This window comes from Phyllobates terribilis, unplaced genomic scaffold (genome assembly GCF_046119375.1).
Source record: "Phyllobates terribilis strain yellow unplaced genomic scaffold, ASM4611937v1 Scaffold_236__1_contigs__length_3049075, whole genome shotgun sequence".
Classification (NCBI taxonomy): Eukaryota; Metazoa; Chordata; class Amphibia; order Anura; family Dendrobatidae; genus Phyllobates; species Phyllobates terribilis.
The window spans coordinates 1,961,476-1,985,965 of NW_027362996.1; the positions used below are offsets into that span (position 1 = coordinate 1,961,476).

At 47.7% G+C, this 24,490-nt stretch overlaps 8 non-coding genes and 1 pseudogene across 8 annotated transcripts; all 9 read left to right on the plus strand.

Moving 5' to 3' along the window:
- Window positions 1-29: 29 nt before the first annotated feature.
- LOC141215729 (U2 spliceosomal RNA) lies at window positions 30-220 on the plus strand. The gene has a single exon (XR_012284782.1). It is a non-coding gene; the product is annotated as a U2 spliceosomal RNA (small nuclear RNA).
- A 1,115-nt stretch (window positions 221-1,335) lies between these two features.
- On the plus strand, window positions 1,336-1,526 carry LOC141215730 (U2 spliceosomal RNA). The gene has a single exon (XR_012284783.1). It is a non-coding gene; the product is annotated as a U2 spliceosomal RNA (small nuclear RNA).
- A 1,115-nt stretch (window positions 1,527-2,641) lies between these two features.
- LOC141215731 (U2 spliceosomal RNA) lies at window positions 2,642-2,832 on the plus strand. The gene has a single exon (XR_012284784.1). It is a non-coding gene; the product is annotated as a U2 spliceosomal RNA (small nuclear RNA).
- Window positions 2,833-16,779: 13,947 nt separating this feature from the next.
- On the plus strand, window positions 16,780-16,996 carry LOC141216812 (U2 spliceosomal RNA; annotated as a pseudogene).
- Window positions 16,997-18,108: 1,112 nt separating this feature from the next.
- LOC141216481 (U2 spliceosomal RNA) lies at window positions 18,109-18,299 on the plus strand. Its single transcript, XR_012285513.1, has one exon. It is a non-coding gene; the product is annotated as a U2 spliceosomal RNA (small nuclear RNA).
- A 1,115-nt stretch (window positions 18,300-19,414) lies between these two features.
- LOC141215732 (U2 spliceosomal RNA) lies at window positions 19,415-19,605 on the plus strand. Its single transcript, XR_012284785.1, has one exon. It is a non-coding gene; the product is annotated as a U2 spliceosomal RNA (small nuclear RNA).
- A 1,115-nt stretch (window positions 19,606-20,720) lies between these two features.
- Window positions 20,721-20,911, plus strand: LOC141215733 (U2 spliceosomal RNA). The gene has a single exon (XR_012284786.1). It is a non-coding gene; the product is annotated as a U2 spliceosomal RNA (small nuclear RNA).
- A 1,115-nt stretch (window positions 20,912-22,026) lies between these two features.
- LOC141215734 (U2 spliceosomal RNA) lies at window positions 22,027-22,217 on the plus strand. Its single transcript, XR_012284787.1, has one exon. It is a non-coding gene; the product is annotated as a U2 spliceosomal RNA (small nuclear RNA).
- Window positions 22,218-23,329: 1,112 nt separating this feature from the next.
- On the plus strand, window positions 23,330-23,520 carry LOC141215735 (U2 spliceosomal RNA). Its single transcript, XR_012284788.1, has one exon. It is a non-coding gene; the product is annotated as a U2 spliceosomal RNA (small nuclear RNA).
- The last annotated feature ends 970 nt before the right edge of the window (window positions 23,521-24,490 follow it).

Here is a 24,490-nt window from a genome sequence, read left to right on the forward strand (position 1 = left end):
GGCTCCGTAGTTTGAAACCAATTCTGGTTATCGCTTCTCGGCCTTTTGGCTAAGATCAAGTGTAGTATCTGTTCTTATCAGTTTAATATCTGATACGTCCCCTATCTGGGGACCATATATTAAATGGATTTTTAGAACAGGGAGATGGAAAAAGAGCTTGCTCTGTCCACTCCACGCATTGACCTGGTATTGCAGTATCTCCAGGACCGGTGCACCCCTTCTTTAATGCAGTTTCTAAAATCAGAAAGAATTGAATTCAATGTTTTTTGTTCATTTTGCTTGTTTGTCGGATTTGGGGATGGACTCTTTGGCTTTGCTTTTCTTCTCCTCATTGGATTTTTCATGTTCAAAGTTGCAGAAGCCAGATTACAAGCTCATTTTGGTTCAACTTCAGCAACTGTGCATTGCATTGCCATGTAATGTGATGCAATGCTATCTTTCTAGCTCTCCCTTTTTACTTCCTTTTGGATAAACAGACATATTAGGCAAGCATTTTGGAGCTTTCACCTAAATAACTACAGGTGGTGAGATAAGCTGCACAATATAATTGACCTTTCAGTATATTGTTGCACACACACCATCTATTTAGCAAATGCCCTTGTTATCAACAGCAGCCTTTTAAACTCACCTGAGCTAACAGGTATGTGCGCTGGTTACTCTGCTGCGCTTAAAATTTCTTTTTTGGTTTGCTACAATGCCTTTTCTGAAACGTTGTCTCCTTCTGCTGGAACACTGACTTCTTTCATTTAATGCCTGCAGACTATAAAAGAGAACCCAACCCAAAAAGTTTGGTTGATTAGTCTGTGGCATTCTGTTAAACTGTTGCTTATGGCGGTCTCTGTGAGCTTCTCAGCGACATTCAGCCAGCCAGGTATCCTGCCTGCAGTAGATGGAATGTGGCAATGGAACGCTGGCTGCGCGTGTCATAATAGGCTCTGAGCCTTTATATACCTGTGCACAGCAGCAGCCACCTTCAGTCTGCTGCTGGACAGCCAGCAGCAGCAGCAGCAGGAGAGGTATGTAATCAGGAGCCCTCCTGCTAAGGGTAGACAGCTGCTCGTTCCACCCCACCCCCCGCCTTAATTGGTTCTCCTCCCTTCCAACGGTGTTGAGGCGGGTGGGAACAGCAGGGGGTGAAGGTGCTGTGTTTAAAGAGGTGGAGTTATGCAGATCTAAAACGCGTGGATTGCAGCAGCAGCAAGCCGAAAAGTGCAGGCATGTAAGGGATCTAGAGGTTGACAACATGTCTTCTTAACGGGAGTCCAGGAGCTCATCTCCACAAATGGACTTTTCAGGATCCTTGGGTGGCTCCGTAGTTTGAAACCAATTCTGGTTATCGCTTCTCGGCCTTTTGGCTAAGATCAAGTGTAGTATCTGTTCTTATCAGTTTAATATCTGATACGTCCCCTATCTGGGGACCATATATTAAATGGATTTTTAGAACAGGGAGATGGAAAAAGAGCTTGCTCTGTCCACTCCACGCATTGACCTGGTATTGCAGTATCTCCAGGACCGGTGCACCCCTTCTTTAATGCAGTTTCTAAAATCAGAAAGAATTGAATTCAATGTTTTTTGTTCATTTTGCTTGTTTGTCGGATTTGGGGATGGACTCTTTGGCTTTGCTTTTCTTCTCCTCATTGGATTTTTCATGTTCAAAGTTGCAGAAGCCAGATTACAAGCTCATTTTGGTTCAACTTCAGCAACTGTGCATTGCATTGCCATGTAATGTGATGCAATGCTATCTTTCTAGCTCTCCCTTTTTACTTCCTTTTGGATAAACAGACATATTAGGCAAGCATTTTGGAGCTTTCACCTAAATAACTACAGGTGGTGAGATAAGCTGCACAATATAATTGACCTTTCAGTATATTGTTGCACACACACCATCTATTTAGCAAATGCCCTTGTTATCAACAGCAGCCTTTTAAACTCACCTGAGCTAACAGGTATGTGCGCTGGTTACTCTGCTGCGCTTAAAATTTCTTTTTTGGTTTGCTACAATGCCTTTTCTGAAACGTTGTCTCCTTCTGCTGGAACACTGACTTCTTTCATTTAATGCCTGCAGACTATAAAAGAGAACCCAACCCAAAAAGTTTGGTTGATTAGTCTGTGGCATTCTGTTAAACTGTTGCTTATGGCGGTCTCTGTGAGCTTCTCAGCGACATTCAGCCAGCCAGGTATCCTGCCTGCAGTAGATGGAATGTGGCAATGGAACGCTGGCTGCGCGTGTCATAATAGGCTCTGAGCCTTTATATACCTGTGCACAGCAGCAGCCACCTTCAGTCTGCTGCTGGACAGCCAGCAGCAGCAGCAGCAGGAGAGGTATGTAATCAGGAGCCCTCCTGCTAAGGGTAGACAGCTGCTCGTTCCACCCCACCCCCCGCCTTAATTGGTTCTCCTCCCTTCCAACGGTGTTGAGGCGGGTGGGAACAGCAGGGGGTGAAGGTGCTGTGTTTAAAGAGGTGGAGTTATGCAGATCTAAAACGCGTGGATTGCAGCAGCAGCAAGCCGAAAAGTGCAGGCATGTAAGGGATCTAGAGGTTGACAACATGTCTTCTTAACGGGAGTCCAGGAGCTCATCTCCACAAATGGACTTTTCAGGATCCTTGGGTGGCTCCGTAGTTTGAAACCAATTCTGGTTATCGCTTCTCGGCCTTTTGGCTAAGATCAAGTGTAGTATCTGTTCTTATCAGTTTAATATCTGATACGTCCCCTATCTGGGGACCATATATTAAATGGATTTTTAGAACAGGGAGATGGAAAAAGAGCTTGCTCTGTCCACTCCACGCATTGACCTGGTATTGCAGTATCTCCAGGACCGGTGCACCCCTTCTTTAATGCAGTTTCTAAAATCAGAAAGAATTGAATTCAATGTTTTTTGTTCATTTTGCTTGTTTGTCGGATTTGGGGATGGACTCTTTGGCTTTGCTTTTCTTCTCCTCATTGGATTTTTCATGTTCAAAGTTGCAGAAGCCAGATTACAAGCTCATTTTGGTTCAACTTCAGCAACTGTGCATTGCATTGCCATGTAATGTGATGCAATGCTATCTTTCTAGCTCTCCCTTTTTACTTCCTTTTGGATAAACAGACATATTAGGCAAGCATTTTGGAGCTTTCACCTAAATAACTACAGGTGGTGAGATAAGCTGCACAATATAATTGACCTTTCAGTATATTGTTGCACACACACCATCTATTTAGCAAATGCCCTTGTTATCAACAGCAGCCTTTTAAACTCACCTGAGCTAACAGGTATGTGCGCTGGTTACTCTGCTGCGCTTAAAATTTCTTTTTTGGTTTGCTACAATGCCTTTTCTGAAACGTTGTCTCCTTCTGCTGGAACACTGACTTCTTTCATTTAATGCCTGCAGACTATAAAAGAGAACCCAACCCAAAAAGTTTGGTTGATTAGTCTGTGGCATTCTGTTAAACTGTTGCTTATGGCGGTCTCTGTGAGCTTCTCAGCGACATTCAGCCAGCCAGGTATCCTGCCTGCAGTAGATGGAATGTGGCAATGGAACGCTGGCTGCGCGTGTCATAATAGGCTCTGAGCCTTTATATACCTGTGCACAGCAGCAGCCACCTTCAGTCTGCTGCTGGACAGCCAGCAGCAGCAGCAGCAGGAGAGGTATGTAATCAGGAGCCCTCCTGCTAAGGGTAGACAGCTGCTCGTTCCACCCCACCCCCCGCCTTAATTGGTTCTCCTCCCTTCCAACGGTGTTGAGGCGGGTGGGAACAGCAGGGGGTGAAGGTGCTGTGTTTAAAGAGGTGGAGTTATGCAGATCTAAAACGCGTGGATTGCAGCAGCAGCAAGCCGAAAAGTGCAGGCATGTAAGGGATCTAGAGGTTGACAACATGTCTTCTTAACGGGAGTCCAGGAGCTCATCTCCACAAATGGACTTTTCAGGATCCTTGGGTGGCTCCGTAGTTTGAAACCAATTCTGGTTATCGCTTCTCGGCCTTTTGGCTAAGACCAAGTGTCTTGTCTGGGGTCCTTGAGTGTTTTCCCTTGGCCTTCCGGCATCGCCATCTTGATGGCTTAAGCCGGTTGCTGCTTTAGGGGGAGAACGAGGAGGAACGAGAGAGTGATCATAATGGGCGTGAAGATACGCTATGCTGGGACCGATGACAATCGGGTTCGCAATGCATTCCGCATTGAAGTTGATGCTGCTGTCAGAGAGCGTTTCAATCTGTCGTATATGGTGCACGAGGTGATCTTCAAAATCCTGGAAGTGACAAGAGAAAACATCGTCTGCCTGCAGGAATCCCGGAAAGAAGGACGGTATGTCTTGGTGCTACAATCTATGGCGGCTTGCCGGAACCTGTATAAGAAGTTGAGGGAGCAGGAGAAGAATCCAACCTTGCATGGTTTGACTTTTACAGTCTTGTACTCCAAAGGTGATGTTCCCCTAGTCATATTTATGTATAATCCCTTTGTGCACGAACATGACATTGCGACTTTTCTTAAGAGGCATTGTGACTTTGTGAGCAACAGTCACAAAATCATGAACGAGGAGAACTTATGGACTGGCAAATACAGATATTTTGTCAGATTTGGGGAAAGTTCTTCGGAGCCTGGAGGTGTTCATTACCCTCCCCAAAGTTTCTCTATCGGGAGAGATAGGGGTATTCTCTTCTTTCCTGAGGCCCCAGTTTTTTGCAGGAAATGTAAGAAGTACGGACACTTACAAGAGGTTTGTACTGCTGTGCCTGTTTGCTCCAAGTGCAACCAAAGTGGGCATGTTGCTAAGGACTGTACCAATCCAATTGTTTGCAATGCTTGTGGTATGGAGGGGCATGCCTTTAAGGATTGTACTCGTCGTGCGAACGAGGGCAAGGCAAGGGCATACTCTGAGGTGGTCTCGAACTCTCCGAGGCCTAAGAGTGTGGCACCTGAGGCCGCAGTTTCTTCCAGGGTGAAGGTAGTGGAACAGCGTGTGGAGACTGCTCCAGTGAGGGCGTCTGCTGACCTACTGGTGGAGCCCGGGAGAGTGGAAGAGGTTCTGGCAGCTGAGATGGACATTTCTTCCTATCAGGGGGGTTTCATTGACTCCTTTTGTGAAGAACGTGAGGGAGCCTTGGAAATCCTAGGGGACCCGGCTCTCAGTTGGAGCAGTGAAAGTATGGATGAAGAGGGAGCTGGAGGTCAAGGAGACTTCACTGAGACTGGGGTGAGGTCTTCTGAGGAACCGGACCGCGCTAAGAATAAAAGGGCCCGGTTGTCTGAACCATCAAGTAGCCAATGCGTGGCAAGTCCGGTGAGTGAGCTGGATTACCCAGTGGTTTCTCTTTCTCCTGCGTCAACGGCTTACCTGGAGGAGAATTTGGAGTCCACTATCTTTCAGCTAAGTGGGAGTTCGCCGGATGATAAAGGATAAGGAAGGCATGTTTTTTTGCTGAGACTGGTGTTTCTGGTTTTTGAGCCAAAGAATGGTCTCTAAACCAAATTGGGACATTGCGTCCCTTAATGTAAGACTTTTAAAGTCTAGAGTTAGAAGATCTGTGATTCTGGACTTCTTACATAACCATTCTTTTGATATTATGTGTCTACAGGAGTGTGGTATAGAAGAACCCCTGGAAGACGCTGATTGGCCATATGGCCAGCATATCTGGTCTGGCTCTAGTGGGAATAAAAATGATGGAGTTGGGATAGTATTAAATAATAGAAATTTTGTTTTTGAATATTATAAGGTAATAGAGGTGGGTCGTTGCATCTCTGCAGTTGTGTGTGGGAGGGGGTGGAAAGTTAAAATTATAAATATTTATGGTCCTACAAAAAAAGAAGACAGGTTAAGTTTATTAGATAAATTATGTTTAGAATTACCTGGTAGGATCCCTGTGATAGTAACAGGTGATTTTAACTGTGTAACTGAGGGGAAAGTTGATGCCTCAGGAAAAAAATTGGCAAACATTATTTCTGATTTTTTCTTTTTTGATGCTGCTGAGGTTTATTTGGGGAAGCCACCACCACCAACCTATAAAGCTGACAGGGGTGGGATAACATCTAGGATTGATAGGATGTTTTTTTCTAAAAATATAATATGTGATGGTTTTTCTCAATTTTCAGTTCCTTTTTCGGACCATGTGTGCCTGAAAGGTGGTTTTAGAGGGGATTTAAGGCGGGTGCATGGGAGAGGTGTGTGGAAATTGAATGTGAGTTTGCTTGAGGATGAGAGAATTGTGAATGATTTTAAGAAAAAATATAGTTGGTGTAAATCTCAAAAGAGTAAGTTTGAAAGTGTATTGGTGTGGTGGGATTGGATGAAGTATGAAGTGCAAAAGTTTTTTCGTCGATGGGGCTATAAAAAGGCTGCCATGGTTAGGAGTCAATATAAAGATTTAATGATGAGGGTGGAATGGCTAGAGAAAATGAGGATGTGTGGTGTGGATGTGGATGATTTGTTAAGAAGTGCGAGAGAGGATTTGAAGAGGACTTTGGAGAGGAAGGGAAGGGAAATAATTTTTAGGTCAAAGGTGGTCCATCTTGATAAAGATGAAAAGTGTTCAAGATATTTCTTTAAAAAAATAAATGGTAAGAAGGAGGGTATGGAGGAGATTTTTGATGTGGATGGTGTTTGTGTGAGTGGGGAGGATGTAATGAAGGAAGTGCTCACGTTTTATGCTGAGTTGTTTGGCAGGAAGTGGGTGGATGAGAGTTTGAAAGAAGAAGTGCTTAAGACTTTGGATTGTAAGGTGGATAAGGATGGATGTTCTGGTCTATGTGAGGCAGTGATTGAGGAGGAAGTTAAGAAAGCGGTGTTTGGTGCAAGGAAAAATGTGACGCCTGGGAAGGATGGTTTGCCTGTGGAGCTATATGTTATGATGTGGGAAGTGATGGGTATGGATTTAGTGGAAGTGTGTCAGTTTATGTGGGAGAATGGGATGCTTGCGGGTTCAATGAAGGAGGGAGTGGTGGTCTTAATCCATAAGAAAGGGGATTAAAGGTGTTTGAGTAATTGGAGGCCAATTACGCTTCTGAACGCCGATTACAAGGTATTCAGTAAAATTTTGGCGTGTCGGATGCGTGTGGTTGTGACGCGCCCCTGGGCCTGTGTCGCGCTGCGTTGCGCACGCGGGAGCCTACCCGGAGCCGGATCAGTGGAGGGTTGTAGTCTCGTGGCGGTGACCCGGTCTGTGCCCAGGGAGTCAAACTAGACGGCAGTCTATTAGTAGTAAATAGTTGATGACTACGCCACCCGTTGAGTGCAGCCAGGAAGCTGCTGCTGCAGGGCAGACCGCTGAGGCCGGTGGTAGGATTGTGCAGCGTGATAGTATAACCCCCAACGGGAGGGGTATGGCCTCAGGGCAGCCGACGTGGATGATGGGGGTAGCAGGAACCACTCAGAGACGGTACGGTGTAGTTCAGGGTCTTTACTGGTAACAACAACAGACCCTCCCGGAGTACTTGCTAGCAAATGGGGCCTGGTCAGTCTTTGAGCAGATGGGATCTCCCCTGGCCAGGCGTAGTTGTAGGCCTCCCAAACTGACTGTACTCTTCTGGCTACCTTGCTAGAAGCTGATGTAAGTAGCCCACGTCCCTGAGTGTACCGTGTGGTGCTCACCCGTATGGCCGGTGACTCGGGGCCTTCTAATGGCTTCCGCTCCACGATGGCGGTGCTGGTCCCACGCGTGTGACCGTGCCTTCGGGCTTCTGGGCCAGAGGACCTGAAATCCCCTGCCTGACGGATTCTGCTGCTGGGTAGGAGTTAGTCCCCACAGCCTCGGACTCCGGGTCCGGTAAAGAATCTTCTTAGTCAGGGCGAGCTCTGCAGCTGCCAGCCCCTGACTCCTTGTAACTCTGCTGTTTCCTATGCTGCTTCTCTTCTCCACTCTCCTTGTCTGACTCTCCCTGCCTCAGCCCCGGGTTTTTACAGGGGAAGTTCTTCCCCTCCCAAGACTGGGCAGGAGGTGTGGCATGCACAGGATCCCTGACCAAAGGACCTCCCACCTGCTCTCAGACATAACATTACATTACTGTGGAAAACCAGACCCCTGGGGTGCCACATTCCCCCCTAGTGAAATTTAGTACTCCGGGACTAAACACATTTAGAAAAACATAACAAAGTATAACAATAACAATACAATAAGAAAAACACACAAGATGGTTACGGCGTGTCCGCAACCGGGTGCAGTCTTTGAAGAAAGCAAAGGTGTCCATTTCACCAACACAGGGAGACGTAACCAGGTAGGGGTCTGTCCTACCCCGAGTCCTTAACAGTCTCTAGTCCATCCTGGGTTACGCTCCAACTATATACAAGGATTCCCGGTAAATCCACCAAGGTTTCCTAAAAACAACTGGAAACACAAAATTATACACAAGCAACAATACACAGATAAACATAAATAAAACTATTTTTACACTTCAAATTCTCCAGCGTGCGGGTAACTGGCCTCTAGTGGCCCTAGTGGACCTACGGAGCTGACTGTCTGGCCCTGAACTACAGGGTGTAGGAGCTGTCAAGGGTAAACTGGGCAGCTGTCTACCGGCTCTTTGTCTCACTAGGGGTACGGCAGGCTCACTATAAGCAGAGGGTTGATTCTCCTGTTCTACTCGTGTGGAGTCTTCTGCCTCCTGGACCGGCTGTTCTTCCAGCTCTACCCGTTGCTCCGTAGGTTCTTGGGATGATGGTTGGAGGAAGGTGAGTACGGGTACCACAACTGCACTATTGACTTGAGTCCAAGACCGAGGGAAGTCCCCGAGCACGGTACTAACCATATCTTCCCTTTCCTCTACGGGTCGATGGTCTTCTTGTTCTTCTTCAGGGTTCCTCAGTTGTTCGGGACACTTCTTCAGGTGGTCCCGGGATACAATGGCTGTGGTTTCCCCTCCGTCTTTACTGATGGTACAGACCTTCGGGTTCTCGTGGCTTGAGGGCAGTACGGTGTACGGGTCCTTCTCCCACTGGTCATCCAACTTGTGGAGCCGTCTTTTCCTCTTCAAGACCTGCTCTCCGGGTACCAGGGGAACAGCGGGAGCATACTGGTTGTAAGTCTTCTCTTGTCTTTCCCTAGCCTGACAGAGACTTCGCTCCACGCTCTCTTGTACTCTCCGGTACTGCTGCTGCCTCTCTGTGTCCCAGTCTGTTTCTGGTGAAGTGTCCTCAGGTGTCAGGACTCCCAATTCCAGGTCAACAGGTAACTTACCAGGTCTCGCCCTCATTAGGTAAGCCGGGGTACAGTTGGTGGAACCTACCGGGATGTGGTTGTATAGGTCCACCAGATCGGGCAACTTCTCAGGCCACAGACTGCGTTCTTCCAGGGGCAATGTTTTTAGCAGATCCATTACCACCTGGTTCATTTTTTCACAAAGTCCATTAGTTTGCGGATGGTAGGGTGTCGTCCTTATCTTCCGGCAGCCATACAGATTGCAGAATTCCTGGAAGACCTCCGCTTCAAAGGCAGGTCCCTGGTCCGTCAGCACTTGGTCCGGGTACCCGTGTGGACGGCAGAAGTGCTGCTGGAAGGCTCTAGCTGCTGTTTGAGCCGTTAAGTCCTTGACGGGGACGACAACCAAGAACCGGGAGTAATGATCCACGATGGTTAACGCGTAGACGTAGCCACTTCTGCTTGGGGTCAGTTTTACATGATCCAAGGCTACCAGTTCCAACGGTTGCCGGGTGACGATGGACTGCAGGGGAGTCTTCTGGCTGGCCCGGTCCTTCCTTCTCAGATTGCACGGGCCACAGTCTCTGCACCACTTCTCGATGGTTCCCCTCATGCCTACCCAGTGGAACCGCTCGCGCAGCAGGAACTCCAGCTTTTTCCACCCGAAGTGTCCAGCTCCGTCGTGGTATGCCTCCATCACCATGGCTGCGTCTCTTCGTGGCACCACTACTTGCCAGAGTAGTTCATGCGTCCGGGAGTTGACCATTCTGCGGCACAACTTCCCCTTGTAAAAGAATAGTCGACTCTTCTCCGCCCATAGTTGTTTGGCTTCCTCCGGAGCGTCTGGTTCAAGGCGAGCCTCCGGCCGAGTCAGCATCTCCTTCACCAGTCGGACGGCAGGGTCGCTGTCTTGCGTTTCCGCCCAGTTGTAGTGGGGTAAGGGGTTCAACGTAGCAGCCTGCTTACCCCTTACCCGGTGGGAATACTGGATAGTCCCATGACGGTGGAACGCAGGGAGTTCAACTTCTTCCAGTCCCTCCGGATCTTCTCCTTCGTCCGGCAGGTTGGGCATCCTGGACAGGGCATCCGCGTTAGTATTGGAGCGTCCTGCCCGGTATTTGATTGTGAACTCGTAGTTGGACAGACGGGCCATCCACCTCTGCTCCAGGGCACCGAGTCTTGCCGTGTCCAGGTGTGTCAACGGGTTGTTATCCGTGTATACGGTGAACCGGGAAGAAGCGAGGTAATGCCTAAAGCGCTCGGTGACTGCCCATACCACGGCCAGGAACTCTAGCTTAAATGAGCTGTAATTCTCGGGGTTCCTTTCGGTGGGTCGCAGTTTTCGGCTGGCATAGGAGATTACTCGTTCTCTCCCCTGCTGAATCTGGGACAGTACGGCTCCTAGCCCGATGTTACTGGCGTCGGTGTAGAGGATGAAGGGCTGGCTATAGTCCGGGTACGCCAAGATTTCATCCCCCGTGAGGGCCATCTTCAGCTGGCGGAAGGACTCTTCTTCTAGCTCTTCCCATTTGAAGGGCGGCTTCTGGTTCTTGGCCTTTCGGGACTGGCCTATCAGGAGGTCCTGCATAGGCGCTGCCTTTTTGGTGAAACCGGGAATAAACCTTCGGTAGTAGCCTACCAACCCTAGGAACTGCCGCACTTCTTTTACGCTGGAGGGGCTTGGCCATCCCTTAATTGCGGTGATCTTATCGGGGTCGGGAGCCACTCCGTCAGCGCTCACCACGTGTCCCAGGTATTGCACCTTTGGTTTCAGGAGGTGACACTTGGAGGGTTTCACCTTTAGGCCGTAACTCGCCAGAGCTTCGAACACCTCCGCCAGGTGTTTCAGGTGGTCCTCATAAGTTTTGGAGTATACGATGACATCGTCCAGGTACAACAGGACCGTCTCGAAGTTTCTGTGGCCCAGACAGCACTCCATTAATCGTTGGAAGGTTCCTGGGGCGTTGCAGAGTCCGAACGGCATGCAGGTGAACTCGCTAAGTCCCATCGGGGTGGTGAATGCGGTCTTCTCCCGGTCCGCCTCTGCTACAGGAACCTGCCAGTACCCGCTAGTGAGATCCAAGGTAGAGAAGAAGTTAGCAGATCTTAAAGCAGCCAATGACTCCTCTATCCTTGGTAAGGGGTACGCATCCTTGTGTGTGATACGGTTGATTTTCCGGTAATCTACACACATCCTCATGGTGTTGTCTTTCTTTTTGACTAAAACTAGTGGGGCTGCCCAGGGGCTACAGCTATCCCGGATTACCCCAGCCTCCTTCATGTCTCTAAACATCCCCTTGGCGTGTTGGTAATGTGCAGGGGGTACGGGTCGATACCTCTCTTTTATGGGAGGATGATCTCCCGTGGGGATGCGGTGTTCTACCCCCTTGACTCGCCCGAAGTCTAACGGGTGTTTACTAAACACTCTCTCATACTCTTGAACCACCCGATAGACTCCTTGTTTCTGATGTGAGGGAGTGGAATCAGTACCCAAATGTAGTTGCTGACACCAGTCCTCCATGTCTTTCTTAGAGCCGTTACCTTCCTCCGGGTGAGATGGAGGCAAGGGTTCCACAGATTGTATAGAATTTTGATTAGTGGTATATAATTTGGCTAGCGTGGCATACCGGGGCAGGTACACTTCCCTCTCCCCGATATTTATTATGCGAATGGGCACCCTCCCATGGCGTACATTGACCACCCCCCGTGCTGTCAAAATGGTGGGCCTACTGTCTGAGTAAACTGGTTCTACCATTGCCTGGTAATCTCTACCTCTCAGACCAATAGCTGCCCGGCACCAAATCATCATTTCACTTTTTGGGGGCATGGCAATAGGAAAAGGGTCACACATTCTTACGCTACCAATCTCACCGCCGGAGAGTTCCACTTGTTGCCGTTGCATCAGTGCCCGGATCTCTTTCTGGAGCACCCGCTGCTCGCCGGAGCTGGCGTTCTTGGCAACCTGCTGTAAAAGGAAAATCACCTCTGCAAGACAATTTTCAATTACGTTAGTTCCTAGAGTTATTTTTGGGTGACTCTCATGTTTATCAATATCTACAATGATCAGTCCCTGTGCGGCCAGTTCGACTCTACCGATTTTGAGGGTCACCTCTTTAAATCCGATCTGTGGCACGGGCTGGCCATTGCTGGCGATGATACTCAAGTCGTCGTCAGGGTAGCGGGTAATATCCGAGTCATTCCAGTACTGCTTGAAGAGCACGTACGGGATGGTGGTGACCTGTGACCCGGTATCCAGTAGGGCACTCATGGGAATGCCATCCAGTACCACAGGCAAGACTGGACGTCCTCCCACATATCTGTCGCGCCAGTTCGATGGGCCTGGTGATCTTTTTCCTGGGGGTTGGCCCTCTACCCCAGGTTGTGCCCGTTTAAAGAACAGTACCTTTCCATATGTCCGGGTTGATTGCAGCGGCGGCAGATGGGTCGTCCGTCCTCGCTGTATCGGTCACTGGGTCTTCCTCTGGCCGGTGGGATCCTCCTTGGTCGACGCCACGGGATGTCCTCCAGTCCGGATGCCAGCTGGATCTTCCCTGGGGTGGAAACCTGTAAAGACTGCACAGTTCGGGTTAGCGCAGCAACGCTCTTAGCTAGCTCTTGGACCTGATGGTGTAGGTCTGGAGCCGGGTCATTGTCCAAAGCCTGCGCATCAGCTCCCACAGGCCCTGCCGACAAGGGCGCCGCCTCCTGGTGGTAAGTGATAGCTGGGCGCCTGTGGGTAACAACGCCACCCGGTGCTGGTTCTCGGAGCACCCGGATAGCTCTATCCTTGAACTGTGCAAAGTCCAGATGGGGATCCTGTAAGGCCATTGCCCGCAACTGGGTTCGGTGGGCATTGCAATATAAACCCTCTATAAATTGTTCAGTCAATAGCCTGTCCTCGTTTCCCACCCCATCAGGGTCGGTCTGCTTTATGGCCCTCAGGGCCTCTTGTAGGTTTAGTGCATAGTCCCTTATACTCTCATGCGCTCGCTGCTTGCACCCGTAGAATCTAAGCTTAATCTCGGCTGAGGTGCGGGTATCAAAGGTGTCCTTCAGCCGGGTTAGTATCCCTGCGACAGTCTTCCTCCCAGGTGGCCAGGATTTTACTTCCCTTTTGGCTGCCCCGGTTAGTTGGGCCACCAGGATGCTCACTTTTTGTTCTTCTGTGAGGGGGTACACCTGGAAGAGGCTATCCAGCTTTTCTCTAAAGTCATGCAGGGTATGTGACTCCCCTGAGTACTGGGGTAGCCAAGCTGCTCCCGGGATATAGGGCATGGTGAAGGGCATAACTGCAGCAGCGGTAGCGCTGGCGGGGGTTGAGGCAGTGAAGCTCTCCTCCGTATCCGACATCTTCCTCCCCCCTAGTGGACCGTGGCCTACCTTGCGATGATCCTCTTCCGTAGGCCGCGGCTCCGCAGTGGATCGTCAGGGTTGAGGACCTTCCGTCGCGCTCCTGTGACGTCGGCGTCTGCTGGGCTCCTTCCAGGACCTTACGCAACGTCCGGACGTGAGGCGGGGCTTCAGTTCTCGCGCGCTTTCGGAGTCCACGCCCCTCTTCTTCCCGCGCGGCGTCCTCAAGATGGCGTCCAATGGCGGGAAAACTCCACGGATGGCGGGAAGAAGGTCGAAGATGGCGCCGGATGGCGGGAAACCTTCGCGGATGGCGGGAAGAAGGTAGAAGATGGCGCCGGATGGCGGGAAACCTTCACCACTGGTAAGTTTGAACAGTCTTTGCTTTTCAGGCACGCAGTACCCGGTGGTTGCGGGCACGAAATCCTGCCGACTACGCCAAAGTTGACGCGCCCCTGGGCCTGTGTCGCGCTGCGTTGCGCACGCGGGAGCCTACCCGGAGCCGGATCAGTGGAGGGTTGTAGTCTCGTGGCGGTGACCCGGTCTGTGCCCAGGGAGTCAAACTAGACGGCAGTCTATTAGTAGTAAATAGTTGATGACTACGCCACCCGTTGAGTGCAGCTAGGAAGCTGCTGCTGCAGGGCAGACCGCTGAGGCCGGTGGTAGGATTGTGCAGCGTGATAGTATAACCCCCAACGGTAGGGGTATGGCCTCAGGGCAGCCGACGTGGATGATGGGGGTAGCAGGAACCACTCAGAGACGGTACGGTGTAGTTCAGGGTCTTTACTGGTAACAACAACAGACCCTCCCGGAGTACTTGCTAGCAAACGGGGCCTGGTCAGTCTTTGAGCAGATGGGATCTCCCCTGGCCAGGCGTAGTTTTAGGCCTCCCAAACTGACTGTACTCTTCTGGCTACCTTGCTAGAAGCTGATGTAAGTAGCCCACGTCCCTGAGTGTACCGTGTGGTGCTCACCCGTATGGCCGGTGACTCGGGGCCTTCTAATGGCTTCCGCTCCACGATGGCGGTGCTGGTCCCACGCGTGTGACCGTGCCTTCGGGCTTCTGGGCCAGAGGACCTGAAATCCCCTGCCTGACGGATTCTGCTGCTGGGTAGGAGTTAGTCCCCACAGCCTCGGACTCCGGGTCCGGTAAAGAATCTTCTTAGTCAGGGCGAGCTCTGCAGCTGCCAGCCCCTGACTCCTTGTAACTCTGCTGTTTCCTATGCTGCTTCTCTTCTCCACTCTCCTTGTCTGACTCTCCGTGCCTCAGCCCCGGGTTTTTACAGGGGAAGTTCTTCCCCTCCCAAGACTGGGCAGGAGGTGTGGCATGCACAGGATCCCTGACCAAAGGACCTCCCACCTGCTCTCAGACATAACATTACATTACTGTGGAAAACCAGACCCCTGGGGTGCCACAGTTGTAGCTGATGTGATTGGTAAAGATCAAGTGTGTGCAGTGCCTGGTAGATGTATGACGGATAATCTGTGTCTTTTAAGAGATGTGTTGTGGGATTGTAAAGTAAGAAAGCAGAAGTGTATGGTGATGGCTGTTGACTTTGAAAAGGCGTTTGATCGCGTGTCTCATGTGTTTCTATTTGAGGTTTTGCGTAGAATGGGTTTTCCGGAGAAATTTGTGCGTGCCGTGAGAGGATTGTATGGGGAGGTGATGAGTGAATTTCTGGTGAATGGGTTTTTGAGTGAGAAAGTGTGTATTAGGTCTGGTGTGAGGCAAGGTTGTCCCATGTCACCGGTATTATTTGTGTGTGTGATTGAGCCACTGCTGTGTATGATTCGGAAAGAGAAAGTGGTGCGTGGTTTGTTAGTGCCAGGGAGTGGTGGAATGACTGTGAAAGTCTTAGGATATATGGATGATGTAGTAGTGGTGAGTGAGAGTGTGGCCTCTATGGAGAGAGTAAAATTGTTGTTGAATTTATTTTATGGCGCGTCAGCGTTTCGTGTGAATTGGAACAAATGCATGTTTAAATGTTTTGATGACAATAGGATTAAGATGGATGGTGTGGCTGGTGTGGATGGTGCAATTAAAGTGTTGGGAGTTTTTTTTAATGATGATTTGAAAGGTTATGAGAGTTGGGATGAATGTGGTGAGCGGATTGTGCGGAAGATGAATTTTTGGAAGTTACGTTCTTTGTCTTTGGTAGGGAAGGTTCTTATTATTAAGGCTGTTATTCTCCCTATTTTGCTTTATGTTTCTTGTATTTTTCCAGTGCCCTATAGGAAAATTAAAAAAGTGGAGAAACTAATTTTTGTGTTTTTTTGGGGCAGTAGGATGGAAAGACTTAAGAGAGAGATTTTGTTTAAGCAATATTTGTATGGGGGACTAAAGTTTCCGAATATTGAAGTGTTTCTAACATTGCATTTTATTAAGACTACGGTCATTTTGATTGGGAAGAATAATAAAGGGGCATTTATGTGTAAGTATTTGGCTGGATGGATGCTGTATGGTCTGAATTGGGTGAAGCGTGATAAGAATGTGCCTGTTGCTTTTAAGTGTCCTGAGTGGTATGGTTTGATTGAGAAGTTTGTGAGGAAGAATGATTTGTTAGCAGTTGCAATGAAAGACTTTATGTTGGTTAAGAAGGTGATGGGGAAGATGTGTGTGAATGAGTGTGAGAGTAATGTGGTGGGATTGCGTTCTATGGAAGTTGCGCAGGTATGGAAGAAGTTAAGCATTCAAGGTGTGTCGAATAGACAGCGAGATATAGTATGGATGGGCCTTCATAATATTTTGCCAGTGAGGGATTTTCAGAAGAAAAGAGATCTCATAAGATCTGCAGTATGTCCAAGGGATGGTTGTGGAGCGAATGAGACGGTGAGGCACCTTATGTGGGATTGTAATTTTGCGTATGATGTGTGGAAAGGTGTGGGTGGACTGTGTAAAGGGGTTGCTGGTGTGAAGTTTATTGATTGGAGAGTGGCTATGTTTGGTTTTGGTGCTAGTCGTCGTGGCCTAGAAAGGATGATGTGGTTTATTATGGTGTGTGTGCAGGAGAGCTTGTGGGATGTGAGAAATTTGTGTGTGTTTAAAAGAGTAAATTTAACAGTAAATGATTGTATTAGGTTGATCTTAGCAAGACTATATGTAATCTATTTGTGGGATACAAGAGAAGGTGGTGGTGGTGGAACAGATTCTGAAGGTGTGTGGAAATACCTTAAGTGGCAGGATATGGTTAAATACCGTTGATATTTTTTCTGGAAATGTCTCTGGCATAGGATTACTTGTTTGTATTTTTGTTGAATAATACTTTAATAAAGAAACCACAATGATGCTTATGAAGTGGCAGTATAACTTATGACGAAGTCTGGTTAACTGTTTGCTTATATCTAAACCTGAGTGGTTTTAAAAAAAAAAAAAAAAAAAAAAAAAAAATCTGTTCTTATCAGTTTAATATCTGATACGTCCCCTATCTGGGGACCATATATTAAATGGATTTTTAGAACAGGGAGATGGAAAAAGAGCTTGCTCTGTCCACTCCACGCATTGACCTGGTATTGCAGTATCTCCAGGACCGGTGCACCCCTTCTTTGCAGTTTCTAAAATCAGAAAGAATTGAATTCAATGTTTTTTGTTAATTTTGCTTGTTTGTCGGATTTGGGGATGGACTCTTTGGCTTTGCTTTTCTTCTCCTCATTGGATTTTTCATGTTCAAAGTTGCAGAAGCCAGATTACAAGCTCATTTTGGTTCAACTTCAGCAACTGTGCATTGCATTGCCATGTAATGTGATGCAATGCTATCTTTCTAGCTCTCCCTTTTTACTTCCTTTTGGATAAACAGACATATTAGGCAAGCATATTGGAGCTTTCACCTAAATAACTACAGGTGGTGAGATAAGCTGCACAATATAATTGACCTTTCAGTATATTGTTGCACACACACCATCTATTTAGCAAATGCCCTTGTTATCAACAGCAGCCTTTTAAACTCACCTGAGCTAACAGGTATGTGCGCTGGTTACTCTGCTGCGCTTAAAATTTCTTTTTTGGTTTGCTACAATGCCTTTTCTGAAACGTTGTCTCCTTCTGCTGGAACACTGACTTCTTTCATTTAATGCCTGCAGACTATAAAAGAGAACCCAACCCAAAAAGTTTGGTTGATTAGTCTGTGGCATTCTGTTAAACTGTTGCTTATGGCGGTCTCTGTGAGCTTCTCAGCGACATTCAGCCAGCCAGGTATCCTGCCTGCAGTAGATGGAATGTGGCAATGGAACGCTGGCTGCGCGTGTCATAATAGGCTCTGAGCCTTTATATACCTGTGCACAGCAGCAGCCACCTTCAGTCTGCTGCTGGACAGCCAGCAGCAGCAGCAGCAGGAGAGGTATGTAATCAGGAGCCCTCCTGCTAAGGGTAGACAGCTGCTCGTTCCACCCCACCCCCCGCCTTAATTGGTTCTCCTCCCTTCCAACGGTGTTGAGGCGGGTGGGAACAGCAGGGGGTGAAGGTGCTGTGTTTAAAGAGGTGGAGTTATGCAGATCTAAAACGCGTGGATTGCAGCAGCAGCAAGCCGAAAAGTGCAGGCATGTAAGGGATCTAGAGGTTGACAACATGTCTTCTTAACGGGAGTCCAGGAGCTCATCTCCACAAATGGACTTTTCAGGATCCTTGGGTGGCTCCGTAGTTTGAAACCAATTCTGGTTATCGCTTCTCGGCCTTTTGGCTAAGATCAAGTGTAGTATCTGTTCTTATCAGTTTAATATCTGATACGTCCCCTATCTGGGGACCATATATTAAATGGATTTTTAGAACAGGGAGATGGAAAACGAGCTTGCTCTGTCCACTCCACGCATTGACCTGGTATTGCAGTATCTCCAGGACCGGTGCACCCCTTCTTTAATGCAGTTTCTAAAATCAGAAAGAATTGAATTCAATGTTTTTTGTTCATTTTGCTTGTTTGTCGGATTTGGGGATGGACTCTTTGGCTTTGCTTTTCTTCTCCTCATTGGATTTTTCATGTTCAAAGTTGCAGAAGCCAGATTACAAGCTCATTTTGGTTCAACTTCAGCAACTGTGCATTGCATTGCCATGTAATGTGATGCAATGCTATCTTTCTAGCTCTCCCTTTTTACTTCCTTTTGGATAAACAGACATATTAGGCAAGCATTTTGGAGCTTTCACCTAAATAACTACAGGTGGTGAGATAAGCTGCACAATATAATTGACCTTTCAGTATATTGTTGCACACACACCATCTATTTAGCAAATGCCCTTGTTATCAACAGCAGCCTTTTAAACTCACCTGAGCTAACAGGTATGTGCGCTGGTTACTCTGCTGCGCTTAAAATTTCTTTTTTGGTTTGCTACAATGCCTTTTCTGAAACGTTGTCTCCTTCTGCTGGAACACTGACTTCTTTCATTTAATGCCTGCAGACTATAAAAGAGAACCCAACCCAAAAAGTTTGGTTGATTAGTCTGTGGCATTCTGTTAAACTGTTGCTTATGGCGGTCTCTGTGAGCTTCTCAGCGACATTCAGCCAGCCAGGTATCCTGCCTGCAGTAGATGGAATGTGGCAATGGAACGCTGGCTGTGCGTGTCATAATAGGCTCTGAGCCTTTATATACCTGTGCACAGCAGCAGCCACCTTCAGTCTGCTGCTGGACAGCCAGCAGCAGCAGCAGCAGGAGAGGTATGTAATCAGGAGCCCTCCTGCTAAGGGTAGACAGCTGCTCGTTCCACCCCACCCCCCGCCTTAATTGGTTCTCCTCCCTTCCAACGGTGTTGAGGCGGGTGGGAACAGCAGGGGGTGAAGGTGCTGTGTTTAAAGAGGTGGAGTTATGCAGATCTAAAACGCGTGGATTGCAGCAGCAGCAAGCCGAAAAGTGCAGGCATGTAAGGGATCTAGAGGTTGACAACATGTCTTCTTAACGGGAGTCCAGGAGCTCATCTCCACAAATGGACTTTTCAGGATCCTTGGGTGGCTCCGTAGTTTGAAACCAATTCTGGTTATCGCTTCTCGGCCTTTTGGCTAAGATCAAGTGTAGTATCTGTTCTTATCAGTTTAATATCTGATACGTCCCCTATCTGGGGACCATATATTAAATGGATTTTTAGAACAGGGAGATGGAAAAAGAGCTTGCTCTGTCCACTCCACGCATTGACCTGGTATTGCAGTATCTCCAGGACCGGTGCACCCCTTCTTTAATGCAGTTTCTAAAATCAGAAAGAATTGAATTCAATGTTTTTTGTTCATTTTGCTTGTTTGTCGGATTTGGGGATGGACTCTTTGGCTTTGCTTTTCTTCTCCTCATTGGATTTTTCATGTTCAAAGTTGCAGAAGCCAGATTACAAGCTCATTTTGGTTCAACTTCAGCAACTGTGCATTGCATTGCCATGTAATGTGATGCAATGCTATCTTTCTAGCTCTCCCTTTTTACTTCCTTTTGGATAAACAGACATATTAGGCAAGCATTTTGGAGCTTTCACCTAAATAACTACAGGTGGTGAGATAAGCTGCACAATATAATTGACCTTTCAGTATATTGTTGCACACACACCATCTATTTAGCAAATGCCCTTGTTATCAACAGCAGCCTTTTAAACTCACCTGAGCTAACAGGTATGTGCGCTGGTTACTCTGCTGCGCTTAAAATTTCTTTTTTGGTTTGCTACAATGCCTTTTCTGAAACGTTGTCTCCTTCTGCTGGAACACTGACTTCTTTCATTTAATGCCTGCAGACTATAAAAGAGAACCCAACCCAAAAAGTTTGGTTGATTAGTCTGTGGCATTCTGTTAAACTGTTGCTTATGGCGGTCTCTGTGAGCTTCTCAGCGACATTCAGCCAGCCAGGTATCCTGCCTGCAGTAGATGGAATGTGGCAATGGAACGCTGGCTGCGCGTGTCATAATAGGCTCTGAGCCTTTATATACCTGTGCACAGCAGCAGCCACCTTCAGTCTGCTGCTGGACAGCCAGCAGCAGCAGCAGCAGGAGAGGTATGTAATCAGGAGCCCTCCTGCTAAGGGTAGACAGCTGCTCGTTCCACCCCACCCCCCGCCTTAATTGGTTCTCCTCCCTTCCAACGGTGTTGAGGCGGGTGGGAACAGCAGGGGGTGAAGGTGCTGTGTTTAAAGAGGTGGAGTTATGCAGATCTAAAACGCGTGGATTGCAGCAGCAGCAAGCCGAAAAGTGCAGGCATGTAAGGGATCTAGAGGTTGACAACATGTCTTCTTAACGGGAGTCCAGGAGCTCATCTCCACAAATGGACTTTTCAGGATCCTTGGGTGGCTCCGTAGTTTGAAACCAATTCTGGTTATCGCTTCTCGGCCTTTTGGCTAAGATCAAGTGTAGTATCTGTTCTTATCAGTTTAATATCTGATACGTCCCCTATCTGGGGACCATATATTAAATGGATTTTTAGAACAGGGAGATGGAAAAAGAGCTTGCTCTGTCCACTCCACGCATTGACCTGGTATTGCAGTATCTCCAGGACCGGTGCACCCCTTCTTTAATGCAGTTTCTAAAATCAGAAAGAATTGAATTCAATGTTTTTTGTTCATTTTGCTTGTTTGTCGGATTTGGGGATGGACTCTTTGGCTTTGCTTTTCTTCTCCTCATTGGATTTTTCATGTTCAAAGTTGCAGAAGCCAGATTACAAGCTCATTTTGGTTCAACTTCAGCAACTGTGCATTGCATTGCCATGTAATGTGATGCAATGCTATCTTTCTAGCTCTCCCTTTTTACTTCCTTTTGGATAAACAGACATATTAGGCAAGCATTTTGGAGCTTTCACCTAAATAACTACAGGTGGTGAGATAAGCTGCACAATATAATTGACCTTTCAGTATATTGTTGCACACACACCATCTATTTAGCAAATGCCCTTGTTATCAACAGCAGCCTTTTAAACTCACCTGAGCTAACAGGTATGTGCGCTGGTTACTCTGCTGCGCTTAAAATTTCTTTTTTGGTTTGCTACAATGCCTTTTCTGAAACGTTGTCTCCTTCTGCTGGAACACTGACTTCTTTTATTTAATGCCTGCAGACTATAAAAGAGAACCCAACCCAAAAAGTTTGGTTGATTAGTCTGTGGCATTCTGTTAAACTGTTGCTTATGGCGGTCTCTGTGAGCTTCTCAGCGACATTCAGCCAGCCAGGTATCCTGCCTGCAGTAGATGGAATGTGGCAATGGAACGCTGGCTGCGCGTGTCATAATAGGCTCTGAGCCTTTATATACCTGTGCACAGCAGCAGCCACCTTCAGTCTGCTGCTGGACAGCCAGCAGCAGCAGCAGCAGGAGAGGTATGTAATCAGGAGCCCTCCTGCTAAGGGTAGACAGCTGCTCGTTCCACCCCACCCCCCGCCTTAATTGGTTCTCCTCCCTTCCAACGGTGTTGAGGCGGGTGGGAACAGCAGGGGGTGAAGGTGCTGTGTTTAAAGAGGTGGAGTTATGCAGATCTAAAACGCGTGGATTGCAGCAGCAGCAAGCCGAAAAGTGCAGGCATGTAAGGGATCTAGAGGTTGACAACATGTCTTCTTAACGGGAGTCCAGGAGCTCATCTCCACAAATGGACTTTTCAGGATCCTTGGGTGGCTCCGTAGTTTGAAACCAATTCTGGTTATCGCTTCTCGGCCTTTTGGCTAAGATCAAGTGTAGTATCTGTTCTTATCAGTTTAATATCTGATACGTCCCCTATCTGGGGACCATATATTAAATGGATTTTTAGAACAGGGAGATGGAAAAAGAGCTTGCTCTGTCCACTCCACGCATTGACCTGGTATTGCAGTATCTCCAGGACCGGTGCACCCCTTCTTTAATGCAGTTTCTAAAATCAGAAAGAATTGAATTCAATGTTTTTTGTTCATTTTGCTTGTTTGTCGGATTTGGGGATGGACTCTTTGGCTTTGCTTTTCTTCTCCTCATTGGATTTTTCATGTTCAAAGTTGCAGAAGCCAGATTACAAGCTCATTTTGGTTCAACTTCAGCAACTGTGCATTGCATTGCCATGTAATGTGATGCAATGCTATCTTTCTAGCTCTCCCTTTTTACTTCCTTTTGGATAAACAGACATATTAGGCAAGCATTTTGGAGCTTTCACCTAAATAACTACAGGCGGTGAGATAAGCTGCACAATATAATTGACCTTTCAGTATATTGTTGCACACACACCATCTATTTAGCAAATGCCCTTGTTATCAACAGCAGCCTTTTAAACTCACCTGAGCTAACAGGTATGTGCGCTGGTTACTCTGCTGCGCTTAAAATTTCTTTTTTGGTTTGCTACAATGCCTTTTCTGAAACGTTGTCTCCTTCTGCTGGAACACTGACTTCTTTCATTTAATGCCTGCAGACTATAAAAGAGAACCCAACCCAAAAAGTTTGGTTGATTAGTCTGTGGCATTCTGTTAAACTGTTGCTTATGGCGGTCTCTGTGAGCTTCTCAGCGACATTCAGCCAGCCAGGTATCCTGCCTGCAGTAGATGGAATGTGGCAATGGAACGCTGGCTGCGCGTGTCATAATAGGCTCTGAGCCTTTATATACCTGTGCACAGCAGCAGCCACCTTCAGTCTGCTGCTGGACAGCCAGCAGCAGCAGCAGGAGAGGTATGTAATCAGGAGCCCTCCTGCTAAGGGTAGACAGCTGCTCGTTCCACCCCACCCCCCGCCTTAATTGGTTCTCCTCCCTTCCAACGGTGTTGAGGCGGGTGGGAACAGCAGGGGGTGAAGGTGCTGTGTTTAAAGAGGTGGAGTTATGCAGATCTAAAACGCGTGGATTGCAGCAGCAGCAAGCCGAAAAGTGCAGGCATGTAAGGGATCTAGAGGTTGACAACATGTCTTCTTAACGGGAGTCCAGGAGCTCATCTCCACAAATGGACTTTTCAGGATCCTTGGGTGGCTCCGTAGTTTGAAACCAATTCTGGTTATCGCTTCTCGGCCTTTTGGCTAAGATCAAGTGTAGTATCTGTTCTTATCAGTTTAATATCTGATACGTCCCCTATCTGGGGACCATATATTAAATGGATTTTTAGAACAGGGAGATGGAAAAAGAGCTTGCTCTGTCCACTCCACGCATTGACCTGGTATTGCAGTATCTCCAGGACCGGTGCACCCCTTCTTTAATGCAGTTTCTAAAATCAGAAAGAATTGAATTCAATGTTTTTTGTTCATTTTGCTTGTTTGTCGGATTTGGGGATGGACTCTTTGGCTTTGCTTTTCTTCTCCTCATTGGATTTTTCATGTTCAAAGTTGCAGAAGCCAGATTACAAGCTCATTTTGGTTCAACTTCAGCAACTGTGCATTGCATTGCCATGTAATGTGATGCAATGCTATCTTTCTAGCTCTCCCTTTTTACTTCCTTTTGGATAAACAGACATATTAGGCAAGCATTTTGGAGCTTTCACCTAAATAACTACAGGTGGTGAGATAAGCTGCACAATATAATTGACCTTTCAGTATATTGTTGCACACACACCATCTATTTAGCAAATGCCCTTGTTATCAACAGCAGCCTTTTAAACTCACCTGAGCTAACAGGTATGTGCGCTGGTTACTCTGCTGCGCTTAAAATTTCTTTTTTGGTTTGCTACAATGCCTTTTCTGAAACGTTGTCTCCTTCTGCTGGAACACTGACTTCTTTCATTTAATGCCTGCAGACTATAAAAGAGAACCCAACCCAAAAAGTTTGGTTGATTAGTCTGTGGCATTCTGTTAAACTGTTGCTTATGGCGGTCTGTGTGAGCTTCTCAGCGACATTCAGCCAGCCAGGTATCCTGCCTGCAGTAGATGGAATGTGGCAATGGAACGCTGGCTGCGCGTGTCATAATAGGCTCTGAGCCTTTATATACCTGTGCACAGCAGCAGCCACCTTCAGTCTGCTGCTGGACAGCCAGCAGCAGCAGCAGCAGGAGAGGTATGTAATCAGGAGCCCTCCTGCTAAGGGTAGACAGCTGCTCGTTCCACCCCACCCCCCGCCTTAATTGGTTCTCCTCCCTTCCAACGGTGTTGAGGCGGGTGGGAACAGCAGGGGGTGAAGGTGCTGTGTTTAAAGAGGTGGAGTTATGCAGATCTAAAACGCGTGGATTGC